We start from the raw sequence: 19,778 nt of genomic DNA, 5'->3' as shown, positions 1-19,778 counted from the left end.
GATAGCAGACTGTCAGAAAGCATTTGACAGTCTGAAAGCTGTATTACTCACTGCCCCGCTGTGAGCCAAAAGGGATTATGCGAAGGCATTCAATTGGCTATCGCTTCGAGTGATGTGGTTGTCAGTGCCGTACTCTTACATGAAGAAGGCGGGAAGATCGAAAGGCCTACCTGATATTTCTCAATGAAACTCAACATTCAGCTGCAGAAATATGCAACTACACCGAAATGAGATGACGGAGAGAGTTACAGAACGCAGAAATGGGGGCACTAAAGGACGGTAATATGTTTCGAATTGAGGATGATAATAAGCTTGCAGAGGGCCTTGCAGATGATGCTCTACCCAGTGATATGACGTCCGTGCTATTCTTTCAGATAGTGGTCAGGATTCAGAGGGTTCTGTTGTCGCGGTCATTGTGAGTTCCTGCTATGGGTATTGGAGATGATAAAGACAAGCTCTATACTATTTTACTGCTGGAGGAATGAATGGACATTGATATAGTGACACGCAAGTCAGCTACGACTTTTCCCTGAGATGCAGTCAAGATGGTTCCTGAAACTCTCTGCATCTTGTCACCTTTGAATTGCACACTTTCTGCCTTGCAGAAGATGTGCAACAATTGGAATTAATCAAGTGTGCTATGCAAGCATGTACTGCGTTGTTTTTGTTTCAAATGGTAATTACGGAGCACTTGAGTGGCACGAACATTTGCCATTTACCTTCCCTAAAGCGAATTTTTTATGTTTCAGAATCTGATGAGCTGAAGATGACGTTTAACTTTGGGCAATCAAAAATGAATGCCCCAATTCTAGCCTTACATTGGAGATAGGAACGTTGACCTCTGAGCTGAAGAGGGGTTTTTCATGTGTCTAAGGCTACTGTCATTGTTTACAATGATCAGATATGGCTCAACGTGCTTTCTGTAACGACTTTAGCATGGCTACTCTGCAATGTTTGTTTCTGAAATGTACCTCCATTCCTTACATTTACACGAAAGTGTAAGTTTCTATATATATTGATCCTGAAATAATTCGCATCCTGGTTCAATTATTATTTGTGATGTACATTCTTGTCAATGAATCATTAAAATTACATGAATAAAAGATTGATTTTGTTGGTTAAATCCAACATACATAGCACAAATTCTGTGCTATCTTTTTTGCCGAATTAAGCGTATATTTTTTTTCCTCTTCTCTGTCTGTGTGAAGCTGTCTCTGATTATTTGACTCTCTGCCGGTCACACTCATTTTCTATGGCACTGTGTTTTTTCATGGCCAGTCTCGTGACGATAGTGTTATTTTCCCGAGGAAGATGTGGTCTTTCAGGATGCATCACTCGATAACTTGTATCAGTAGCAACACTGGATCTCCCAGTTCCTGTCGTTGCAGTGATTTTACGTCGGCTTCTGGCAATTTATTTTTCAGCAAGTTTACTGAACACCACAACAGGATGTCGTCTGATAATTCTTCTCACTTCCTGTTTCATCTCCTGTTCCCGAAACTGCTCTGCCTGGTTAACTGTCGCTTTCACCTTTGATCGATTTATAACCATTTATTACCAGAAGCTGAAAACGAAATACGGCACAGGAAAAGTAACCTCTGTAGTTATAGGAATAGTGTGTGTTTTATGCAGTTTGATAAACATTCCATTTTGTCTCATACATGATCCCTTATATATAATTGATAAAATAGGCTGGTACTGCAGCATCAAGATGTCTATTACATGTCGGTTGCATGGAGATTGTTTGAAATGTTTAACCGCATTCAAACTGCATGTCCCCCGTTCCTCCTTATTTTAATGATTAACACAGTAACTGTCAGACACATTATAGTTGCTATTAGAGCCCAAAGGAGACTCCGAGCCAACAGCAATGAAATTAGTAAACGTGACACTGAAAGGGAGAGCAGGAGAAAGTCAATCGTTTTATTATTTGTCATTTCAGGCAGTTTCCTCCGTTTATGGCTGTTGTATATATTATATTTTCTCCGTGTACAAATTTCAGGCGGCAGCTAGTCGATCGGTTCCAACGTCAATAACCCAAAATTTATTCTGCAGGAAAGTGCATGTATGTTACAACACTGACACTCATGCACGATTACATATATTTATGCAGTGGCACAGACAAAGTTCAGGCGTCAGTTGAAACATGCTTTCACATACCTCTATAAGGTTATTAAAAAAATACAATAAACAGTGAGTCCAGCTGAATAACCTGTTGTGACTTTAACACTTCACTAAACCCACAGACAGCACCTTGCTTCTGTTGCTCAGCAATCTTTACATGTGTATCATCTCGATTCCCAGGCTTGTTAATTCACACGAATGGCAGGTAAATCAAACCACAACATTGTTTTAAATGTTCGTGGAATCCACTTATGAAGAAATTGTTTCTCAGCGTTTAGTCTCTGCCCCTTAGCGCAAAACCTCACCAAAGAGATTTACTTTTGAAATGGAGTAGATTGACTTCTGTTGAAATTCAGATTGAGAGTATATGTGCACAACAAGATTGTTTCTTTTACAAAACGTCAGAATTACAACAACATTTTACGGTTTTTTCTTGATATTTTTGGGGCTTCATGTCTGAGAAATACGAGAGATGCTATTCGGATTACAACTCGCGTGCATGCAGCTGTCAAGCAACATGTGTTAAAGTCGATATTAAAATTCCATTGATGTAACATTCTTATCATAATAATAATAATAACAATAAACATTTCCAGGTATTGAAACATTTTCTTGTTATACCCTGAAGATGTGAGTCTGTGAGTCTGTGAGTCTGTAAGGCCAGTGAGTCTGACTTCAGTGGTGGGCAAAGTCTTAGAGAGAATGGTCAGGGATAAGATTTATGAACATCTGGGTAGGAATAACGTGATCAGGGATAGCCAGCATGGTTTTGTGAAGGGCAGGTCGTGCCTCACAAACCTTATTGAGTTCTTTGAGAAGGTGAGTAAGGAAGTGGATGAGGGTAAAGCAGTAGATGTTGTGTATATGGATTTTAGTAAGGCGTTCGATAAGGTTCCCCATGGTAGGCTAATGCTAAAACTTCGGAGGTATGGCATTGAGGATACATTAGAGGTTTGGATTAGGAATTGGCTGGCTGGAAGGAGACAGAGGGTAGTAGTTGATGGATTATGTTCATCTTGGAGCGCAGTTACTAGCGGTGTACCACAAGGATCTGTTTTGGGACCATTGCTTTTTGTTATCATTATAAATGATCTAGAGGAAGGACTTGAAAGCTGGGTAAGCAAGTTTGCGGATGACACAAAAGTCGGTGGAGTTGTGGATAGTGAGGAAGGAAGTGGTAGGTTACAGCGGGATATAGATAAGTTGCAGAGCTGGACGGAAATGTGGCAAATGGAATTCAGTGTAGCTAAGTGCTAAGTCGTTCACTTTGGTAGGAATAACAAGATGATGGATTACTGGGCTAATGGTAGGCTACTTGGTAGTGTGGATGAGCAGAGGGATCTTGGTGTCTATGTACACAGATCTCTGAAAGTTGCCACCCAGGTAAATAGTGCTGTGAGGAAGGCATATGGTGTACTGGGCTTTATTGGCAGAGGAATTGAGTTCCGGAGTCCTGAGGTCATGTTGCAGTTGTATAAGACTCTGGTGAGGCCTCATCTAGAGTATTGTGTGCAGTTTTGGTCGCCATACTATAGGAAGGATGTGGAAGCTTTAGAACGAGTGCAGAGGAGGTTTACCAGGATGTTGCCTGGAATGGTAGGAAAATCTTATGAGGAAAGGCTGAGGCATTTGGGGCTGTTCTCATTGGAGAAGAGAAGGTTTAGGGGAGATCTGATAGAAGTGTATAAGATGATTAGGGGTTTAGATAGGGTAGATACTAAGAACCTTTTACCGTTAATGGAGTCAGGTGTTACTAGGGGACATAGCTTTAAATTAAGGGGTGGTAGGTATAGGACAGATGTTAGGGGTAGATTCTTCACACAGCGGGTTGTGAGTTCATGGAATGCCCTGCCCGTATCAGTGGTGAACTCTCCTTCTTTATGGTCATTTAAGCCGGCATTGGATAGGCATTTGGAAGTTATTGGGCTAGTATAGGTTAGGTAGGATTCGGTCGGCGCAACATCGAGGGCCGAAGGGCCTGTACTGCGCTGTATCCTTCTATGTTCTATGTTCTATGGGGAGTGGCTGGTGATGGAGTCTGGTGGACAAATTCAAAAATCACACGATACCGGGTTATAATCAAACAGCTTGTTATATTTTGAACAGATGCAATCACATAAATGAATATGTGCAAACCAAGATTCCTTCTTGCATAAAACGTCAGAAAAAGCGCGATAACTTTAAGATTCTATCTTGACTTTCTTGAGGCCTCATACCTGAGAAGTATAAGAGAAAATGTTCGACAAGTACCTCGTGTGCACGTATTAGTCAAGCGTCATGTGTTAAAGTCGATATTAAAGATCCATTGATAGAACACTGGCTAACAATAGCAACAAAGAAATTAACATTTCCAGGTGCCAAGACATCTTCTCGTTTTCCCCTTAATTGTGGAGGTTCTGGTGATGGACACCGATGCACAAAGTCAAATATCGCTTAGCACCAGGTTATAGTCCAAGAGGTTTATTGGAAATCATGAGCTTTGGGAGCTAAATTTCTGAGGAAGAAACGGGAGCTCAGAAAGCGTGCAGTTTCAAATAAACCTGTTGGACGAACGCCGGGGGTCAATGACATTGGGCTTTCCCCTAACTAAGCATTAGTCAGCTGTGTCACCGACAATTAATTATGTTTTGGAATTTGACGCAGCCAACAAAAGGAGTAAGAGCATGCAACCTTTACCAATGCATTAATGTCATAACAAGCTTATACAGTTTTCAAGTACTGTTTTCGCAACCTTTGTTTGGCAGAAGGAGAAGGCTCCGTAGTATTCTTGACATGAAGTGTGGTGTTGCCTCGAATGCACTGAAAACTTTCTCTCACCGTCATATATATTTCTTCAAAAAATCTTCCGTCAGAACTTATGGCAAAACTCAGAAATGTTTGTATTACGTTACATTCTAGATCAATTAAGCTGTGATATTTGCATTTCATGGACTCAAATCGATTGCAGCTGTCCATTTCTCCATTTTTTTGTGCAAGTTTCGAATTGAGGAAGAGTTTGAAAAGTTCAAAGTAGTAAAATAAATCAGATGACTGCAGCTGGTGGTGGTCAAACAATTCATTCCCGGTTCATGAAAACAGGAAATCCACGTGGCAGTGTGATGGGGCGAAGGATATTTAGCTGTCATGAACGATCTCACTCCGTCAAAGTGGGGATCCTTCTTTCTAGCTACACAACCTGACAGTCACAGCGGTCTCACTGACTGCCTAAAAAAATGATAAACGAGAGTAATAACGGAGGAGCACGATACGCGGACAGGAGCTCCCATGATCCTGGTTTATTTCATTCTCCTATTTATGCTCTTTTAATTTATTTTTTGTTTCCCTTTTGTCTCTGGGCCGCTCTCAGCCAGGCTTCTGTAGGCCTCGCGGTGGTTCCGAGTCTGGTTTATAAATGCTCATGCTGAGTCCTTTCCCGTGGCTCATGGCCGGTCCCAGCCTGTTTTCATGTGGCTTATGGCCACTCCCAGCCAGGTATCTCAGCAGGTCATGGATGCTCCCAGTTATGGATGCTCCCAGCCCTATCTCTCAGCAGCTATTGGCGGTCCAAACTGTTTGTGTTAGCAGCTCATAGCAGTTGACGCCTGTTCTCTCGGTGGCTCATGGCCGTTCCCCGTCCATTTGCTTGGTAGGTCATTGCAGTCTCAGCTTGCTCGCTCAGCAGCTCATGGCGGTCTCAGTCTGTTGTTTTAGACGCTCATGGATGCTCCGGCCTCTCGTCTCGGTGGCTTAGGGCTTTCTCATCCTGTTCTCTGCGGCTCATGGCACTCCTAGCCTTTTCTCTCAGCAGCTCATGGTGACACTCAGCCTGGAGTTTTGGTGGCTCTTGGCGGGCTGGTCTTCAGTGCCTCATGGTGGCTCTCAGCCAGGTCTCTCGACAGTTTCTCAGCTGATCACTCAGCGGTTCATGGCAGAATCTCAGCTGCAGTTTTAGCAGTAGTAATGGGTATGCATGGGGCTGTGTCGAGAAAAAGACAGCAGACCGAGATAAGCAGAGGAGTCATCAAGGACTATTGAAAATTCAACTTATTCCTCTATCATTCGAGTTGAAACTACGAAATTTTAACGTAAACTATTACTGATTTCATTATGTTTCTAATGTTCTATGACATAATACTTAGCAGTTTAATTCTTGTTTCTCTAACTACTTTTTATCAGAGTTTTTTTTAAATGTCATAGTAATTGATACCTCAGCTTGGGTCATGTGTTAAAATATGAGGCAATTCTCACTCTTCTTCTTAACTTCTATACTCGACTACACGTGATATTAATATATATAAAGAGGGAACTTTCAGCACGAATTAGAACAGGAATCATTTGCAATAATAAGTATGACATGACCTTTAAAGATTCAAAGATTTGCTCAAGTTTTGATCGTGAAATTGCACTTAAACTTGGTGCATCATTCACGATCACTGTTGCACCGTTCCAAAATTTGTTCTTTTTAAAATAAAAATGCTACTTCAGGACATTTGTCATCGAATCAAAGAGCATCGGGATAGGAAGGATTGTGGCATTACCATCACAGCCATATCATCCCTCGTCTTATCAAATTATGGAACCTGGCGTAATGGGCCATACAACTTACATCGCTTTTTTGTTCAACTCATTAAGTTGCATTTTAGACAGAGTAGTTGTTCAGATAATAAAGATAATTTTACCAAATGTTCCGGAGTTAGTTATTGGGAAAATCAACCGTGCTTCATTCAAAATTGCCACTTATACGAAAGCCATGGAGTGAAAAGTTGTTGAGGTTACTGGAAATATGGGTTTGATATTATAATGAGATCAGCAATGACTTTACCGAAAGACAATGCAATCTGGGGTTGAGCAGCTTTCAACTTCCCAACTCCATTGTTTGGGAAGCATTTTATCCTACTTTATCCTAACACGTAGCCTCCTCTTTTCAATTTATTAATGGGTTCAATGTTCCCGTCTTTTCACGTAGACTTTTTACCATTTCTCAAGTTATTTGTACCCTCATCTTCTGGCCTTTATTCTTTTTTTTGTCCCATAGGATACTTGATGCAGGAAGTCAGGTGGTAGTCACTCCTCTGAACTGAGAGGAATCTAATACCCTGAAGTCAGCTTCATAGGGTGACCAGGGAATCATTGTAAAGCAGAGCCCACCATTGGGAATGCCGAGGTAAAATAAGAAAAGAGTTGGGGTGGTTAGACATCAAATCACAATTGAACTGGAGGGAGAAGAAAAGCACTCCACATCCCGCTATGCACACCTTTCTCAAAAGGCAATGCTGGACACTGCAACCGCCCAACACAAGGATACCCTTTGCCGGCTGTTTTCAATTAATGAAAATGTACGACTGCTTACATTCGAATATAATTTATCATCATCCAATCTTGTGAAAGTTTCGATGACTTCGAAAATTTGGAGATGGTTATCTGCGAGTCTGTTTATTCATGTTTCGATCTCCTCACACTCTCAAACAGCAACAACAAGAATATATTCGATGCATGCTGAACACAAAGTATAGAGCAAAACTCTTTGCAACGATACAATCAAAACATCCCAGAGCCTATCGACACAAATTAAGTTTTTCTCCTCTTTCTTCCCATTAGAACTTTCAGGGTTGACACAAATCAGTGTATCACACGAAAAAAAAACTGTCCTGCAATCTGGTGAAAAGCAAATTCTCCTAATCCAGATACAGAACTTGATTAGTTACAATGCCAAATTATCTCCACACTGTTCCACCAAAAAAATCCAATCGTTTATTCAGAGTAAACAAAAGCACAATAAAAAACTGCATAGAATGCTACAGTATAGAAGGACGTCAAATCAACACTCATGTCTAATCCGCTATTTACAGGTAGGTATTTAGTTTATTTATCTCATTCAATTGTCTAATCTTGGACTTCATTGATTTCACGTAAAGTGTAGAAGTACCAATAGCGGGAGAAAAAAAACTACCTGTCTAGATAGTCACAATATCCAGTCTTATTTCCGTATTCATCTAACGTCAATATGCTATTACAAATTAAGATCAGGTTACCGAGTAATTGCAATGGCTCGTTGGAGAGAGGGAGGACTCAGGAGTCAAATCGGAAAGAGTGAGTGGTAAGGACGACATGCAGGAAATGTCAAAGAAGCATTTGTTATCACAGTACATTTTGCGATTAAACTTCATCTTTATTAGCTCTAAATACAGATAGCAACTTTTATTCTTTTCGCATGACTGCAAATATTGAGAAAAATATGTGTGAGAGTATTCAGTTGATGTATTTGCTTGGGCATCCCAATCAATGCTGCACTATTTACAGGTAGGTATTTAGTTAATTTATCTCATTCAATTGTCTAATCTTGGACTTCTACTTCTGGATTCATACTGATGAATGCCTCATGGATTTCACGTAAAGTGTAGAAGTACCAAAAGCGGGAAAAAATGCATTGAGTTCAAATGGAAAGAAGGATTATCTAAATAATATTGACTTATTTTCGAAATAAGAAGACGCTTCCAGGGCATTACTTGCAAGAAATGTTCCAAATATTTCCGAATTTAAAATTCTGTTTTGCATGTCACTTGAACATAATCAATGAAGCATCTCACACGAGGTCAATACGCCAAAGAATGACAATTTGTTTGAGATTCTAATGGACAGAAGCATCAAAGTTTGCATTTTATAACATGAATGTTTTCAAGCGTTTGCATTTCTATAATTCTTCTAAGATCTTGCAAATATCTCACAATGTGCTTATGGTATTGACGTGTGTAACAAGGTGCTCCTTAATAAGTCATAACTGAGGATTGCAGATGCTGGAGGTCACAGACTAGACTAGAGTGGTGCTGGAAAAGCACAGTAGGTCAGGCAGCATCCTAAGAGCAGGAAATTTGACATTTCGGGCAAAGGCCCTCCATCAGGAATGAAGGGCTTCATTCCTGATGAAAGGCCTTTGCCAGAAACGCCGATTGTCCTGCTCCTCGGATGCTGCCTGTTCTGCTGTGCTTTTTCCAGCACCATTCTAATCTAGACTCCTTTAACAAGGTTATGTTATCCTGGTTTATTTTTCAGTAGTTCGTAAAGACCCTGGTTCCAAATTGTCTGGAGATAATCTACTTAAAAATCTTTCAAGTTCAACAGAAAACACATGTCCAAAGAAAGAGGAGTGACCAGTTCTTCTCGATCAGCTTTTCTGTGGTTTCAAGTCGTTTTGACAAGCACTCAGTTGTGCAGCTGTTGAACGCAAAGAAACTGGTCCATGCTGATCCTCCCTGCCTTTGACATCTCTCCTGCAAGATGTGTTTTTGATTTTTCCTTTTTATGTCATTAGATGTTTATGGAGATCGTTGCAAGTAGTTGGAAATGCATCATTACTTTGGATAGCCTGTTCGAACAGCTAAATTATTCTATGATCTATTCTCTTTTCTGTGTTCCGTTGTGAAAACTTGCAAATGAGTTCTGTTTTCTGTAAAACTGAGTGGAAGGGTCAGCTGCAGGACTCTTGCAAAATTTGCTTAACATCTGCTTAACAAAACTAGGAAGGTTAAGGACAGGGTTATTTTCTGGAAGTGTTTCGAGGGGGTCTGGCCTCGTCCGGAATACGCGCCTTTGTTGCATTCTATACACCTGCACTAAGGTTGCAGACGTGCAGGTGAAGTGCACGAAGCAAGCTTCTACTCGCCGTTAAAGTCACAGACATGTACAGCATGGAAAAAAACCTTAGGTCTAACCTGTCCTTGCCAACTAGATGTCCCAACCCAATCTAGTCCCATCTGCCAGCTCCTGGCTCATATCCCTCCACACTCTTCCTATTCATATACCCAGACAAATGTCTCTTAAATATTGCAATTGTACCAGTATTCACTACATCCTCTGGATATCACGTAATATATTATTTCGGTTAAAGAATGAAAACCGTCCTCATGTACTGGGATGAGCCCACCGTCTTTTTTTAAAGGATAATTGGCAGAATCCTGGCCCAACCAAAGATCAACAAAAAGTGTGTCTGACACTCTCTCGACCAATAGAAACAGATGTGTTCAGTATGATTTGCATTTTATTTCAGGATTTTTAGCCACCATTTCTGCCATCTCCAGCAGTATTCAACTACCAGACATATACATCCTTCTCTCTTATCAAACTTCTGCAAGAAACAATCCCTCTGGCATACACGGGTCTACTTCTCATTCACTTCTGACATCACCCTCCACCATATTGTGACACCTTTCCCTGCAACCACAGGAGGTGTAATGCTAGCCCGATTATTTCCTCCCTCCTCAGTAACTATAAGCTTGAAGAAAACTTCCAGATGAAGCATACCTTTATCTGCACTTCACTCAGTATACAAGTATAGTCTTCTGTATTTGCTACTCAATGTAGTGTGCACTATCTTGCAGAAACGAAGTTTAGACTGAGTGCCTGTTTCGTTGAACACAAACATTTTGTCCGCAGAGCAAAATCCCTAAGTTTCCCATTGTCTGGTCCTGCAAAACGTTCCTTGGTCAACATTTCTGTTGCATGCTTGCTGTTTTGTTTGAGCGAAGTTCAGACCAGGTTGGATGAACAGCGTTTTGGGTCTGAACGAACTTCCACGTTTTCCTCCGGCACCACACACCAGGCCAAGGTATCATGCAGTCTATAATTATGCAGAACCCATTTTTAGGCACGTGTTCTTCTTATGAGAAACTGCATATTTTCTGAAGGTGATTGTTATCCATTTCTTTGTCTGTCCAACAGGTTTTCTTTCACTCTTGTCTCGATCTCTTCACCAACTGTTTACTCCAAACCCCGTTCCATTTCTCTGCCTTCTGCATAAAAATGATTTTCTTAGCATTCATCAGTACCTTGGAGGGCCACTGGAGCCACAGCGTGAATCCTGATTTGTCTCCACGGATGCTGCCAGACCTGCAGGGTCTTTCCAGCAATTTCTGTTGTTGTTTCTGATTTGCAGCTTCAGCAGTTATTTCAGACATTTTTGATTTTTTTTTGCATCTTATCACTGTATTTTCTTCTGTTTGATTTTTACCGAATCTCACAAATTATAAATGGCTTGACATCATTCTTGTCGTGTGATTGATGCTAACCAAGATACCATTATTCGTCTGTCCAAAAAAAGAATGCTTTTAACCACCTCTTTGAAGCTTACTTTTTGTCAGTCCATTTCGGTTCATGCCTCAGTTCCTTGTGCAGCTTCATTACAAGTGAATTGTAGGTGAGGCATTTGAAAAGGCCTCAATGGAGAAGTCCATTACTTTGAAATGGAGTCACTTCTGTTCCAGAGTTGATGACGTTGTGAGATTAATTATTTCAAAAGAATTTACTGAGCCATATCGAAGTTTAATAAATTACCATATTTATTATACATTCGTGTGCATTAACGAAGATCAGATTAAATAATTGATGCCAGGGAAATATAATTGCTTAAATTCTCCTGTAATTCGACATTGTTACTTCTTTCTTCATATTCACTGGTCTGGAGACACATTTCATCGACTCCTGACAGCATGGAAGCAGACCATTCGGCCCATTGAGTCTACACAGATCCTCTGAAAACCCTATTCATACACTCCCCATCCCGTACCTGCATTTGCCATGGTTAACGCTGCTAGCCGACGCATCCCTGCAAGCTGTGGGGAATTTAGCTTGGTCAAACCACTTCACCTGTACATCTTTGGACTGTGGTTGAAAACCAGAGCACCTAGCAGACACCTGTACAGGCGCAGCAAGATTGTTCAAACTCCTAACAGCCAGTCACCCGAGGCTGGAATCAAACCTATGTTTCTGGTGCAGTGAGGCATCAGTGCTAACCACTTAGCCACAGTGTCACTCTGATGTATTTAAATTAATTCGTTTTAGCATTTTCATTTACACTTTTAAAATTTCTGACCGTCTGTACTGATGTCTCGCTATTTTGAGTTCATATTCTGTTTTCTATCTCTTTTTCAAACTCGTGCTCATTATTTGATGCCTTTGAAATTGCACTCTGTCCTGAGAAATATTTTCTGCCTTCGTTCTAGGTCAGGACCTTCAGATAAAACAACCTTAAAACTAATGTGTCCTAATTGACATTATAGATTGAGTTTGCTTCAAGTTTTGTATTCCTGTGGAAACTATGTTGAATCGCTTTTAATACCAGCCATTTCTTGTTGACAGTCAAATCTGTTCATGCATTTTCTTTATTCATCATCATCAATTTTGACAGCTGACAGAAATCTGTCACCCGTTGTCCAGATTTATGCAATGAGTCTTAAATATGGCCTAGACCACTCTCCGACATGAACTGGAATACAAACACATAAATGCCAACATTTTCGAAATCTTAATCGGCGTCAAGATTAATTATTTCATTTTGTTATTGCAACTCGTTTGATTTAAAATATGTTAAAAAAACAGAAATAGAATATGAAATTGATATAAATTACTCAGACGTCGTTCAATAAAGCAAGAAGTATCTGCTTAAATTTCCACAATTCTGAAGACTTTCTCTCCTTTTCTCCACAACTAGTGATGACACCAAGTAGCAGGATTTAGTATTGAGTAGGTCGATCTTGCAAACTTCAGTCAAATCTAACAACAAATTGAGCGCACCTTTTTGTCAAGCCAGACAAAGAAAAAGTTTAACCTGACAATTCTCGCTCCGTTTTATTGGTTGTTCTCCCTGCACAACATGTTCACACTGATGAAGTCTTCTCAAGTCTGCTGATCAAAATTTGAGCAGTTAGAAGACATTAGGTGAATGAGGTTTTTAGATGATGATTCGGATGAAACACTATGCGCATTTGAGACTTGCAGACAAAACGAGAAGAAAATGACAGGAAATCCTGCGAGATCCTTGAATAATTCTATAATAGAATAATGTTATGACATATTTGATATACGTCTTCATTCTGCTTCTCCAAAAAATATTCCGCCCCCGTTCAGATTATTCGTTTTCAGCACAAGTGCAGATTAGATTTCTTCAGTGGACATGTAAATTGCAGTCGTCCTTTTTCTGATTGCACGAGCCAAGTTACAAGAATGGCTGTTATCCTGTTTTAAATCTCGGTCAATTGAGTGTCTATTGCCATTCATTGAAGGTCGCCAAAGCGGCTATAATATTCATTCATCAATTCCTGATCATGTCTAACTACAGACAGTTTGCAATTTGTGGCAAATATATATTCATATTATATTGCTTAGTTTTATACAGTAAATGGCAGATTCATTCTGGGTGGGTCCGCGAATTGGCTTTTTTAAATGAGATAGTCAGAAAGTGATTTAAAAAGAGGCATGCATATATATATTTTCCAGCGGGCTATGTATTTTGTTCCACGTTAAATGGATCTCTGCCTTGTTAATCAATCAAATTATAATGTTACTGTTTTATGTTAGAAGATACATGTCATTGTGTCCATTTTTTATTTCAAAACAGATAATTGGTGGTCGCAACAGGAAGTTCAGTCGAGTTTGTTTAATGCACTTGACTTTATAACTCACATTCAAGTCATTCTGGAGGTATGGTTTTAAAGCAAGCTGTATCGGTCAGCAGATGACTCGCATAGTCCTGGAGAGTTAATGTGAATTCGTTCAGAGACACAGAGTCATACAGAATGTAAAACACATCCTTTTGCTTCAACTGGCCCATGTTATCCAGGTGTGTTTAACGGAATTAGTCCCATCAGCCTGTGGTTGTCCATGTCACTATAAAAATTTCCTATTCAAGTACGTATTCAATTTCTTAATGCAACTATAATTGACATCGCTTATCCTACTTCTTCTGGCATCTCATTCCACATTTGAATCAAAATCTCTGTGAAATGTTCTTCCTCAGTTGCAATTTAACCGTGAAATGGGCATCTTAGTCGACGTTTCTCTTAAGGTGAACATGGAGGTTAAGTGGGTAGTTAGGAACGTAAAGACCACTATAGGGACAGAATGTTAAAAAAAGGATGTGCTTCTGAGGATTCATCAGGCTCCAGTCAGTCCACATTTCTAGTCTTGCGTGCAGTCTTGGCCCCCTTACCTAAGGAGGAATGCAGACATACTGAAGCGTGTCCACAAAAGCTTCACCAGAATAATACCAGGAATGGCAAGCTTAACATGAGGCGATCGTTTGACAGCTCTGGAATGATGCCCATGGAGTTTCAAACGAAGACGACGCATTTGATTGAAACTGACAGAATATTGAGTGGCCTGGACAGACTGGACTTCTGGAAGATACTTCCATTTCCAGGATAGATGAGAAGCCGAGGGCACGGAGTAAGAATACAGTGAAGACAATGTATAAGGGAGTTAGGGTGAAACCTCTTTAGCTAGAGAGGGGTGAATCTACGGAATTCATTTCCACGCAAGGCTATGGAGGACATATCAATGAGTTTATTTTAAATTTTTTTTTATTGCCAAGGGGATCAACGACTATAGGGAGAAAGCAGGTAGTTGGGATTAAAAAACCTATGAGCTATCATGAAATGGTAGAACAGGATGATGGGTTGAATGGTATAATTTCTGCTTCTATGTCTGTCTGTCTTATGATCTTATAATAAATGTTTGTGTGCCAGGACAGCGTAGCGATGTTGATCAGAATGCAATTATCTTTGAGGGGCAGTGTGAGAACGATTGGTCAAATAGACGTCTTCCACTATGTCGGGATTTTATGGATTGTCAATCTCTCCAATCTCACCAAAAACCTTGTAAAAGATCACACATATTGTGCTGATGCTATGGTTTTCTGTGTTGTATTCTGTGCCTTTTTTTAAAATGAAGGAAGATGCTGCTTCAAGGTCAATAAAGTAAACACCTTGTGAGGCCTTGTTGTTTTTATAATGTTGGTTCAATAGCACCAGTCTGAGTGGATGGATCAAGCTCTACAGGGACAATGTATTTTTTCAAGTTGTTAGCAGTCGCTGTGATCTTTAACTGGATTTCGGAGACTTCTTCCTCCCTCTATTAGAAGTTAAATCTGCCATTTACTTTCAGTTTCTAAAGTGTCATGTAAGACGATTGACTTAGCCGCATCTGCCTTTTTCAAGCGTGTGTTTGTGTGATCTTACTATATCGCAACACTTAATTAGTGGCCGTTCATCTATTATTGTGTTGACGACATCGGAAGAGCTACAGTAAAATCAGCATATTTCTTCTTTTAATGGTACTTTCTTCGCATTATACTTACGGTGTATGTAAAACGTGTTTTGTTCCAAACCCAGTCGTTTGACTATTAGAATTGCATCTGTAAAAAAACGACACACACCTAACTTTTAAAATAAATAAAAAGTCTTGCATTCGAGACTGTCTTCTTAATACATTTTGAGCGTTTTGTTTTGATGAACAACACTATTCACTTTATCTATGACGGTACTGATTTTGTGTTCTATAAAATTTCAGATCCCTCAGCCTCCAAAGTTGCAGGATAAACGTCCTTAGCAGATGCAGTCACTGGGTCTATCTTATACACCCAAGATATGGCATGGACAATATGATTGCATTTTCTTCTGTACACTTGCTCGTTCAACAACGTTTTTTATTCTGATAGCAGAGCGACGAGGCTTGTCTGCAGTGTACTACAAGTGGCTTCAGCAATGTCGGACATGGTCTGAACAGGACTTCCCAATAACTCTGCTTGATATACAACACCGCTTCATAAATTCATAGCAGCCAATTGTGTGAGAGATTATTTCTCTGTTTTTTTCCATTGACTACAAGCAGCAAAAGCTTACGTTAAGAAGATTTCAGTATGAAATGGATTTGGATGATGCATGTGGAAAATCCACATGGCAAGATATTCATAGTCTCTGTTAAAAACATTAACACATTTTTGTTTCGAAATTTCGCATGAATGTAAACATGCACACCAAGATTGTCTCTTACACTAAACATGAGAAAAAAAAAACGTAGTTCCAGTTAAGATTCTGTCTTGAATCCCTGGGGGGCTTCATATCTCTGAAATATGAGAGAAAATGATCGTATTGCATGAATCAGCTTTGTCACCTGATATTAGTTATGCGATTGAATTTGACACAGCCAAAAAAATGAGGAAAAGTATGTTTTTTTTAAAACGAATCCTTCAATACCATGCACGAATTTGCATATTTAACATTTTTCGTTTGTAACAATTGGCCACCAAATAAATCTTCCTAGCTTTCATGACAGGAAGCGAGGTATTACTTCGCATGCAGTTAAAAGTTTGCCTCAACATATAAATTTGTGAAGAAAAAAATCCCTGCAGATCTCAAGGCAAAGCAGCGAATCATTTGAATTGCAATATAATCTATGTTGGTTAATCTGTGCATTTGCCTTTCATGGAATGTAACAGACTGTAGACGTCCATTTTTCCAAGTTTGTTCACAGACGTTTTTAAATTGTGGAAGGGATTGGGAAGTCGGAATGAACAAAATAATCCAGATGACCGTAGTTACTGGAGTTCAAACAAATCGGTCTAAGGCTATCAAACCAGAAAAACCTCAAGAAACTTTGATGAGACACACAATATTCAGCTATTATGCCCCATCATCGCTTCAGCAAAGTTGGGCTTCGCTCCTCCTCGCAATATGACAGTCAGGAGTCTCATTTGCTTTGAAAAATTTGATAATCTAGTGTAATTGCAACGGAGATGGACGCTCCATTTAAGCTCCTCCAATCCCTTTGTTTCGATCCAATTTTCCCGATATTATTCTCATTTTTATAACATTTGGGTTTCCCGGCGCTTTCAGGCTTGCTTCATTGCACCTCGTGAGGGATCTTTGCTTGGTCTCCTGGTGTCTCTCAGCCTGGTCTCTCGCCGACTCGTGGCGTATTCCGACCTGGTCTCTCAGTGGCTCTCAGCCTGATCTCTCAGTGGGATGTTAGTTGGCGTCTCGAACCTCACATGAAGCCAAATATGAGAAATAAGGCCTCAGCAATTTATTGCATTGCCCCCAACACCATCATGGGAGGGAGCCCACCTGGACCTGGCGGATTTGTCTATCGTAATGTATTTCAAGATACAACCATCACTTCATCGTTATGTTGAATTGGACAGAGTGTGGAGGATGAAAAGCTTAGCAAATCAAGCAACATTAGATGAGCAGGGGGGTCGACATTTCAGGCAGAAATCTTCGTCAGGAGTGAGGAAGGGGAAAGGGGCTGACAAATATAAAAGCGTGGATTGGAGATGAGGGAACGTTAATTGGTAAGTGGACGCACGAAGGAGGAAGTGTTGAGCAAACAGATGGGAAGGGAGATGGGAGTTGGGGAGATTTAGAAGTTGGTGAAATGCATGTTGAGTAATAAAGTTGTGTGCTCCCGAAGCCGAAGATGAGGTGTTCTTCGTTCCGTTTGTATGTTGCCTTATTTTGACGGTGGAGAAGATGGGCATGTCATGGTGGTTCTGAAGCGGCTTGAAATGTTTGTTAAGCGGGAGGTGGGGTTGATTGGAGATTGTGGACTATAGATGTTTCCTGAACTGATCTCCGAAATTGAACTTGGCCTTTTCCATATAGATGGGACCACAATATTTAGCAAAGGATGGAGTAAATGAGGTTGCATGTGCAAGTGATTCTTGGACAGACTCGGGAATGATGCTATGGCGCCTTGTATAGAGATAAGACGGGAGTTGTGGTCGCAGGTGTTGCCAGTCTTGCGACCGCAGCAAAAGGTGCCAGTTGTGGAGAGGAGGTTCGTGGGGCGCGTGGACATAATGAGGAAATCACAGAGGGAAATATCCCTATGGAAAAGAGATGGGGAGGGAAAGCAAATTTCGTTTCAGGAGTGGGGTGATACTGTAGGTGGCGAAAATGGCGCTGGATGTACCAATGTGTTTGGAGTTATTGTGTTGGAATGCAAGGACCCATCGGATACTTGCTTTATTATATTTGGGGTGTGTGTTTGGTTTTGAAACAGGGGTGTGAAAGATGGAAGAGATGCTTTTGAGGGCACCATTGATCGCAGGGCAAGTGTAATTTCGGTCCGTGAATTTGGAGAACAACTGGGATGTGTGGACTAGAACCGTCATCCTGGAAGCAGAAACCGTTGAGGCAGAGATGGGAGTACTGGATCGCTTCTTTTCTGGGGAGGGTGGGAGGAGTTGCAGTTGAGGTAACTGTGTATTCCAATATATTCAGTCGCCTGAGATGGAGACGGAGAGGTCCAGGAATTGGAGGGTGGTGTCAGAGATGTTTGCAATGAAATTGAAGTAAAGGTGAAAATTGTGATTGAAGATGATGAACTGTTCGAACTCCTTGGTCTGAATGCTCCAATCAACCCCACCACCCAGTTGCCAGCCATTTCAAGGATAATTCCTACTGCATCAGTGACATGTCCATCCTTGAACTCCACTATCATTAAAACAAGGCCACATGGAAACCAGGTGTACAATATCTCATCTTCCACCATGGGAGCTTACACATCATGAATTCAACATAGAATTCAACAGAGTCCAAATCCCAGCACAACCCACTTCACCACAGACCCAGACCTCTCTCTCCTCCCTGCTTCCTTGACCAGGCCTAATCTACACATCTTCATTCCCACCTTTCCCCTCCAACCTTTCCACTGACCAGTTTCTATCATTTTTACGTGCATTCACCTACCGCCATTACATCTAACTTTCTCCAACCCCACTCCACTTCCTCTATTTTTCTTAACCCATTTGCCCCTATGCTAGCGTAATGAAGGGTTCTGCCAGAGAGTTCACTCTCCTGCTTCAATTATTCTATTTGAACCAGTGTTCATTTATCACATCCCCATTTGATCTATTCTGACTTTCTATTATCTGCGGTACTCAATATATCCCTCATTACATTGACCTGCCTGAGAGTTTTGCACATTTTTTCGGACCTTAATATTCCTCACGACTTTCTCTAATGAGAAGGCTGACGCAAAACGATCACTAATGATCCCATCCATGTCTTGTCGTTCTGCACATCATCACTTTCCCTTTTTCTCTTGAGTGGGCTTTGTCTTTTCCGAGATACTGTCTTCCTCAAATACAAAATATATGTGTGAAATGCTTTGGAAATCTCGTTAACCCTGTTGGGCAAGGGTATTTCAATGGCCGCTTTAAATCCTCCTCACTTCCCATTTGACCTCCTTCCTAGTTTCATTATATTCTTCAAAGTTTTCGACAAATTTTATTCGTGCAGACGTTAGGTCTGCTTCAATCTTTTGACTAATCTGATAACTTGTCCTACAAGTATCCCGATTTCTGTCAGTCTTGTCCTTCGTTTTCTCAGGGACATGACTGTCCTGAACACTGAACAATTAGGCAGGAGAAGATTCCCAATCGTCATTTGTGCATTTACTCTCAAACGGCTGTTCTCAATCCACAACCTCTGATTCTTGCCGAATTCGATTGCAGTTAGCCCTGCACGTAATTTAACATGTTCATCCCGAAGTCCACTCTTCTCCTTCTCCATAAGAATCAAAAACACTTTAAGAATAGTGGACACTATTGCCGCAATTATCCACCACTGAAACTTTGATCACATCGACTATCTACACAATCATTTGATAGTGTCCTCCCTCAACACAGCTGTGATATGCTCCTTCACTACTAATACAGTCTGCATAATTACTGACCTGCTGCTCTGCTTCCGGCCATCCCTCCACGCCACACTGATGTAAACACCTCCGAGTGCCACTGTCAGTTGTCCCCGCCAGGATTTTCTTGCCCATCTAACTTAGGTGCAACCAGTCCTTCATCTGGAGTTGCAGTCTATTTTTTATAAATGTGAGATGCTGTATTT

This window comes from Hemiscyllium ocellatum (genome assembly GCF_020745735.1).
Source record: "Hemiscyllium ocellatum isolate sHemOce1 chromosome 41 unlocalized genomic scaffold, sHemOce1.pat.X.cur. SUPER_41_unloc_1, whole genome shotgun sequence".
Lineage (NCBI taxonomy): Eukaryota > Metazoa > Chordata > Chondrichthyes > Orectolobiformes > Hemiscylliidae > Hemiscyllium > Hemiscyllium ocellatum.
This window is presented reverse-complemented; position numbering follows the sequence as displayed.